This window comes from Gouania willdenowi, chromosome 20, assembly GCF_900634775.1.
Source record: "Gouania willdenowi chromosome 20, fGouWil2.1, whole genome shotgun sequence".
Taxonomy (NCBI): Eukaryota; Metazoa; Chordata; class Actinopteri; order Blenniiformes; family Gobiesocidae; genus Gouania; species Gouania willdenowi.
This window is the reverse complement of record NC_041063.1, coordinates 22,541,143-22,548,583: the sequence shown is the minus strand read 5'-3', so window position 1 is coordinate 22,548,583 and position 7,441 is coordinate 22,541,143.

Here is a 7,441-nt window from a genome sequence, read left to right as displayed (position 1 = left end):
TGTGTTATTCAGCGGTAAGTAAACACTAAACTTTATCATTATATACGTTAAATATATGTTAGTCAGTCAAAAACTCTGTTCTTAGTCACCGATGACGCGTTGAGTGTGGGCTCGTGCTTGCAAGGGGTCGAGAACGAGCAGGGAGACACGGAGACGTGATTGATTAAAAAAAGAAAGAAGTTTTTACAAGTTTACAGCTGTTACAGATGACAGATTTTCTTTGTTTCTTTTTCATAGCATATACGATCTCAATTTCTGTCAGGACATAAAGACAATTTCAACCAAAAACTTAAAAAGTGTACCTGGAGAAAATTACCTACCTTACCTTTAAGTACTCCGGTGATAATAAAGTTCAGCTTTGCAGTAGCTACAAATAACGTTAGTTTTATCCAATTAGCTGTCTGGAAGCAATTTAAAATGAAAATGTTTATGTAAGTTATTTTCTGTTCCTTCATCATGTGACATAACAGCATCAATGAGCAACAGACTTAAAAAACTGCATTAATGCGCGATAAAATAATTGTCGCCGTTAATTAATTACTGCCTTAAAGCAATAATAACGCAGCATATATACAGTATATAAATATATATATATATATATATATATATATATATATATATATATATATATATATATATATATATATGTTTTATTAGGAGTCGCTGCTTCCCCTACTTCTCAGAACAGCATTAGATGGATCGCTGAGTGCGTCTTAACCCAGACCTTCCCCTAAGCAAGCCACACTACAGAACTCACTCACACGTGCTGTCCCTTAGAGGAGAAAACGCCAAAAGTGACACATCTTGTGCTGCTTTTTGTTAATGAATGTGCCTGTGTGGCATTTTGGCTCAGCAAATTTAACCCAAAACAGTCGTTCTGGTCTGACTTTATTTGAATTAAAAAACATCAAGATTTATAATGTATATCACCAATTTTGAGAAAAAATATTGAGATATGGTTTTAGGACTATTTCACCCAGCCTTACTACACGCTCACACGGCCAAAACACACAAAATATAAAAACACACACCTTGAACTTAATCACAAAATGAACTGGGCCTTCAGGGTTATCTTATTTTATCTTATGTGGGCATATCTCTTATTTTGGTGTGTGTATGCTTGTGTGTGTGTCTGTGCGTGCGTGAATTTGAGCAAAAGGCAGACTGTTTAGGAAGCACTGACTGAGCATCACTTGATGGTTTTTGAAGTTTGTCTTCAGTTTTGTGTGTTTGTGTGCCTGTGTGTGAGTGTGTGTGTGTGTGCCTGTGTGTGAGTGTGTGTGTGTAACCGGTGATATTAGACGTGGGACAGAACAGAAAGGCAGGGAGCAGGAAAAATGGGGTTCTGCCCTGGGGTCACACACACTTACTCCACGATTGAAAACACACACACACACACACACACACACACACCGCACACACACACATACACACACACAGCTCTGGCATGTTTGGAGCAGTGCCTCGTCAGATTAGGGCCATGCTGACTGTGTTTGATGGCCAACCTGGACAGACAGGGCCTGCCAGGCACAAACTGCTCAGGCACATGATGTCAGGGTGACACACACACACACACACACACACACACACACACACACACACACACACACACACACACACACACACACACACACACACACACACACACACACACACACACACACACACACACACACACACACACACACACACACACACACACAAAATTATCCCGCGCCAGACCAAAGAGACAGATGACACCCAGCATGAAGCTAAAGCCAAATCTGTAAGCATCCGCTGCGATCCAGCTGGCTCGCCCTAGGGTACCTGTCTCTGCGAAGTGGAATCAGCGTCACCGCCGTGAGCTGTCAAATTAACTCACAGGGCCGGAAAAGCTGAGGAGATCTGGCCTCTCATTGTGGGAGAGGCAACATAAAGCTGAGAAAAGGGGAGAAAATATCACTAATTCATTCTTATGGTGGAGAAAATGCTCTGACACACAAACAGAAAGGTGGAGGTAGGAGGAGGAACACATACACACACAGGTTTCTATCAAAATGTTCCTTTTTGGTCACAGTTGTTGGACACCGTTAAAAGTCAGGCGTTAAGTCAAGATTTAAAGTGTCACTAAACCCCAAAACCACTTTTAGTAACACTTTACTTGAAGTTTTATACATACTGTAAGGCTGACATTACACTGTCATTATCTGTCATTAGCATGAATAAGGTGTTGTTAAGCTGTCATTAAGTGTCATTCACTAAATTATGACACCTTTGGAGCTATGTTGGCATTTTTTGGGTTAGGTGGAGGGATTTAGTGGGGTTAGGTAGGGTTAAGGTTAGGGGTTAGAGTTTAGGGTAACAAAGGGTACCTTATTCATGCTAATGACAGGTGTCATGTCATAATAATGTCAGCTTTATGTATACAACTTGTGTTACCCCACTTTTTTCTGCTGTCAATAACCCTGATACGTGTCCTAATCAATAACCCCCCCATTCGATCGCCACCATTTGCAAATCTTGTGAAAACCAACAGCATGGTGGGGGTGACTTGCAGGGGTCTTTGTCGTCATCATTGCTTCCTGCTCCAAGAATTATTGTCTTCTACAACCTCTCGTTGAGTTTTTGTGATGCTCTGTGTGTGTGTGTGTGTGTGTGTGTGTGTGTGCACATCTACCAAGTCTAGTTCCTGCAATAATGATTCTACACAAGCAGGTTACAACATTCTGACCATAAAATCAGTGTACAGAATCTGATATGCCCTCAGTAAATCAAATAAAACAATATTGTTATTGGATATTTTAGAAGCTGGCCGATATAGTCCGATACTCGTTAGTGTGTGTGTGTGTGTGTGTAATCACATGCTAGTGTCCCTTGGGTTACTGCATGAGTGAAGGCTGTAAAGAAGAGCATGACAGCAGCAAAAGTCACAAGGGAGGGCCATCGGGACCACAAAGGAGGGATATTTACTCTCCCTGTGGTGGTTAATGTGTGTGTGTGTGTGTGTGTGTGTGTGTGTGTGTGTGTGTGTGTGTGTGTGTGTGTGTGTGTGTGTGAACATACATCTTTGTCTGTGAGGAAACACAAATGTTGTAGTGTACATGTACATGCGTCCCGGTGCTCTTTTGCATGTGTGCGGTTTGTCCTGGAGCTAAAAGCAGTACACTGGAGCTCATTGTGGAGCCTATCAGAGCGCCCGATCAGCTTCCCACATCCCCCCCCACCCACCCCCCTCCAGCTTCATCAACACCATCAGCACCACCTTCATCCCTGCGGCACAGGACAGTGTGTGGTTGTGTGTGTGTGCGTTGATGTACTCAAGCTTTCTGATTTTAGATCGTTGGAGTTTGTGAAACGCTGAAGCATCTTTGAGATGGGCCGATATCATCAGTGTGTGTGTGTGTGTGTGTGTGTGTGTGTGTGTGTGTGTGTGTGAGCACATCAGCAGACACAGAGATGTCCAAATGTCAATGTCATGCTCTCTTATTTGTGGGTTCTTCTCAAAGACCCCAGTGATCAGCTGTGTGTCATGTGCTGCTATATTTAGCCACGGGATAAGCTTTTTTTTTTTTTTTTTTTGGGTCTTCCATGTCAGATGGTGCTGACACTTTGTTAGGTCACACACTCTCTCTCTACAGTAATGAATCCATATTACGATGATGAGTTCCTGTGGGTTTGATGATGTACAGAGAGGGTTTAATTCATTTTATTCGCTAACAGCCGACATAGAGAAAATATGTGCATATTTGTTGGAAAGAGTGGGTGTGAGGCTGCACAGGGAAAGGTGGATCCCACTTTGAGCCACTGGGTTTTGGTGGTTTTGCCGACTGGGGGCGGTGTGTATTGGTCTTTGTTCCTCGACCTCCAGGGCTGAGGCCTCTGGGATTGGTAGTGCTGATTGGCTTAGAGACAGACTGGTGGTATAAAGAATATAAAGTATATTTAAAAAAAAACTGAGACAGATGAAAAAAGATCAGCTAATTAAGAAACAAGATATACATTTTTGAAATTTTATACATTGATCTGGATCCCCTCCAAAAGGTAATGGAATCTTCGATGGCGTAAAGTTCTATCTTTGGTAAAATTTTGTCAAAATCTGTTAAGTACTTTTGGAATGTAATTCTGCTAACAATCTAACAAACAAACAAACAAAGAAACCAACCAACCAACCAACCAACCAACCAACCAACCAACCAACCAACCAACTAACTAACTAAAGGAGCTAAAATATGGCAAGAAAAAGTGATCAAAATATGGCAAGTTTGGTGTAGTTGCAGAAAAAGGGTAAAAATAGGCAAAAATGGTCTCAAATTGTTCAAAAAATATTCTTAGTTTTTTTGAAGGCATCTGGTGACCCTCTCACTGTGTCTCGCGACACCAAAAAGGATTCTGACCCCAAGGTTGAGAACTCCGGATCTACAGGATCCTTCCAATTGAACAGGTCACATTCCAAGAGAATATTTCACAAAGTTAGAAAAAATTAGGAGATATAAAATTTCATCAGGCCTTAGTTTAATACTTTTCTGTTTCGAGAATAGATTTTTGTGTCTTGAAGCTGGTGGGGAAAAAAAAAACGCTGCAAAAATGAGTTGAGGAACAGTGATGAGTTTTAAAACTAAGAAAAAGAAATAATAGAATTAAATATATACAGTAGATCGTCTCGAAATTCACACCAACCACAATGTGTGCAACATATACAATAATGCAAACATGATTTGCAACATAATTAATCATGTTGGTGACAAAAATTTGTGTCAACACGTCATTTAATGTTGTAAACGATAAAATCGGTCCGGCGGCCGTTTTCTGCTTCATTTCGGCTACATTTCTGCTGGGCTCAGTGTCACTTCACCATTCACATTGTGGAGAAGAATTGCGCAACAAAAGAAGAACCAACCTAAAGTCTCAAAAGTTTGGGACCATTTCACTGAAAACTTATACTACACACCTGAGGTAGAACTAACATCTGTGACACGAATCTAACAGTAATACATACTGTTATATGGCACTTAAAATATGTGTATATTTTGTACATTATATTAAGAGTTGTGATTTTTCAAATGAATATGGGAAATCTTTTGACCACCCCGCATATGGACCACGTACCCCATTAAAACTAACAGTCACACAGAAGGGGAGGGGGTGTCAGTGAGGTAACCACTCATAATCAAAACCTTGTTATACAGTATATAGAAATGTTTTTAGAAATGAAAAGTGTAATTTTTAAGTTAACCGCTTGTCTCACGTTAAAACCACTGTAAAACCATAATAATGATAAAGCATGGTGACATATGTAGATGAGCTGGAGAAAAAAGAATGCACTAATTATATATTTCCCTGCTTTTTTCTTCTTTCCATTGGGGTCAGTTTACAGGAAATGACTGGGGGGGGGGGGGGGTCTGGTCTCGCCCCCACCACACAACCCTGAGTGCTGATTTCCAATGCATTTTCTTTAAAGCACACCCTCCTGTCACAGGGCTTCAGCTGCAATTACTTTTAGTATCAGTTCTCAGTGAGAAGTCAACCTCCCTCCAGGCTTCCTATCAGAACCTATTACAGCGGGGGGGCCGGCTGAAGTTAAGTGGCATGACCTGTGGGTTGGATGGAGCACGGGGCGGGGCTGGGTGTGCGAGGTTGGGTAATTGTATGACTAATTTGTGGAACTAATAGTAATATAAATACTACTACTACTAATAATAATACAAATAACAATATCATTACACAGATTCAAATAGAGAATGGTCGTTCAATTTTGAATACATACATTGAAATAATACATAAATACTGGAAAAACTAGAAATAAAAACTTGGTAACAAGTAACAGGGCATAATTATTTTCTTATTGTCTCTGTAATAATTTTAGTCAAAATCAGGAAAATTTTTATGGGCAGGTATAGTTTATACACAATAGGAGACATGTATTTCATTATATTTTATATTATATTAATATAATGTGTTAATATACTACATTTATCTATATTTTATTTATTCAATATATGTTTTGGTGGGTTGGTGCACACAATAATTATAAAAAGAAAAGACAAGGAGATAAGGACAACAGTGCAACCAGTAGCAAAAAAAAAAAAAATGAAAATAAATAATATTAATATTAATATTAATATTAATAACTTATAAATAAAGAGTTTTGAAGAAAAATAGCGAAAAACAACAACGGAATTTTAACAAATTACATATTTTTAATATATTTTACGGTATTTATGTAATCAATACAAATACAAATTTATCCAGAGATAAAAACCACGGCACAACTTCAATGAATTATACAAACACCATGATGGGTTATGCAAAATGTCAAAGTGAAGATGACCAATTCATTCTCGCAGGGATTCGAACCACAGACTGATGGCCATCAATATGGGACACTTTGCACGCTGTGGGTTTCTCTGTGAGCTTTTATTTTGAAAGTTATTATCTGTTGGCACCATGAAGACCTGATCAAATCAAAACCGAAACAAATACTAACACTCATCCACGGTTGCTCTCGACTATATGTTGCTCACCTGGCCCACCAAGTATGACAGCTTATCAGCTGTTTCCTCTGATTTCACTTCATTTTATTCTTATATACTCATACTTAGACTGTTTTTAATCTAATTTGATCAAGACTGAGAGAATATATCTGATAGATAGACATTCAATTATGGGCAGAAAACCAGATCTTTTGCCATTATTTTGTCTCAACTTTTGGTAAAAACACCAGAAATGTGTTAAGTAGTCACTTTAACAGAGTTTTTGGGGCAAACACAAAAAATCCTGAGATTAAGAATGAAGCAAAAACACTTCTATGCATCCGTCTACGGGACTCGAGTATTTACAGTGGAGATGAAAATAAACTCTGTTTTCAAAACATCTTTCTTTTTTTCTGATTTATTGATCTATTAGCTCTACCCTACACTACAATACTTTATGTGAGCAGCTTTTAGGATTCGTTTTTATGCTGAGAACACTTAAATAGGTTGAAACTTTGTGCGAGGGTGAGAACAGCCTTGGTATTTTTTTCTCATGCTACAGGCCTGTTTCTTCTACATTCAGTCAGCCAAGCACGTCAATCCTCTCCTTTCGCTTTTCACCCTTATTTCACCTCTTACCCCGGGGCCAAAACGAAAACCTTAGGAATGGGTGCACGACCACACACACACACACACATAATAGCAGCAGAAGGGGTTGGAGGAGCGACCGGGCGGTTAATTCAAGAAGAGTCAGCTGTGGAGACAACAGACTTGTGCTGCACTCTTTTTTTTTTGCCCGGGGGTCACACACATGTAGTTTAGCACTTGTGTGCCGAATCAGCCACCCATCTCTGTGATTGATGAGTTGAGCGCTCGCATCTCCTAAGACTTTTCGGTGTCTTGTGTGCACCTGGGATCCTTATGCAACCCAAGGTGAGGCCACGTCGTGCAGAGGAGCGAGATAAAGAGAGCATGGAAAGAATGTGAGGGCT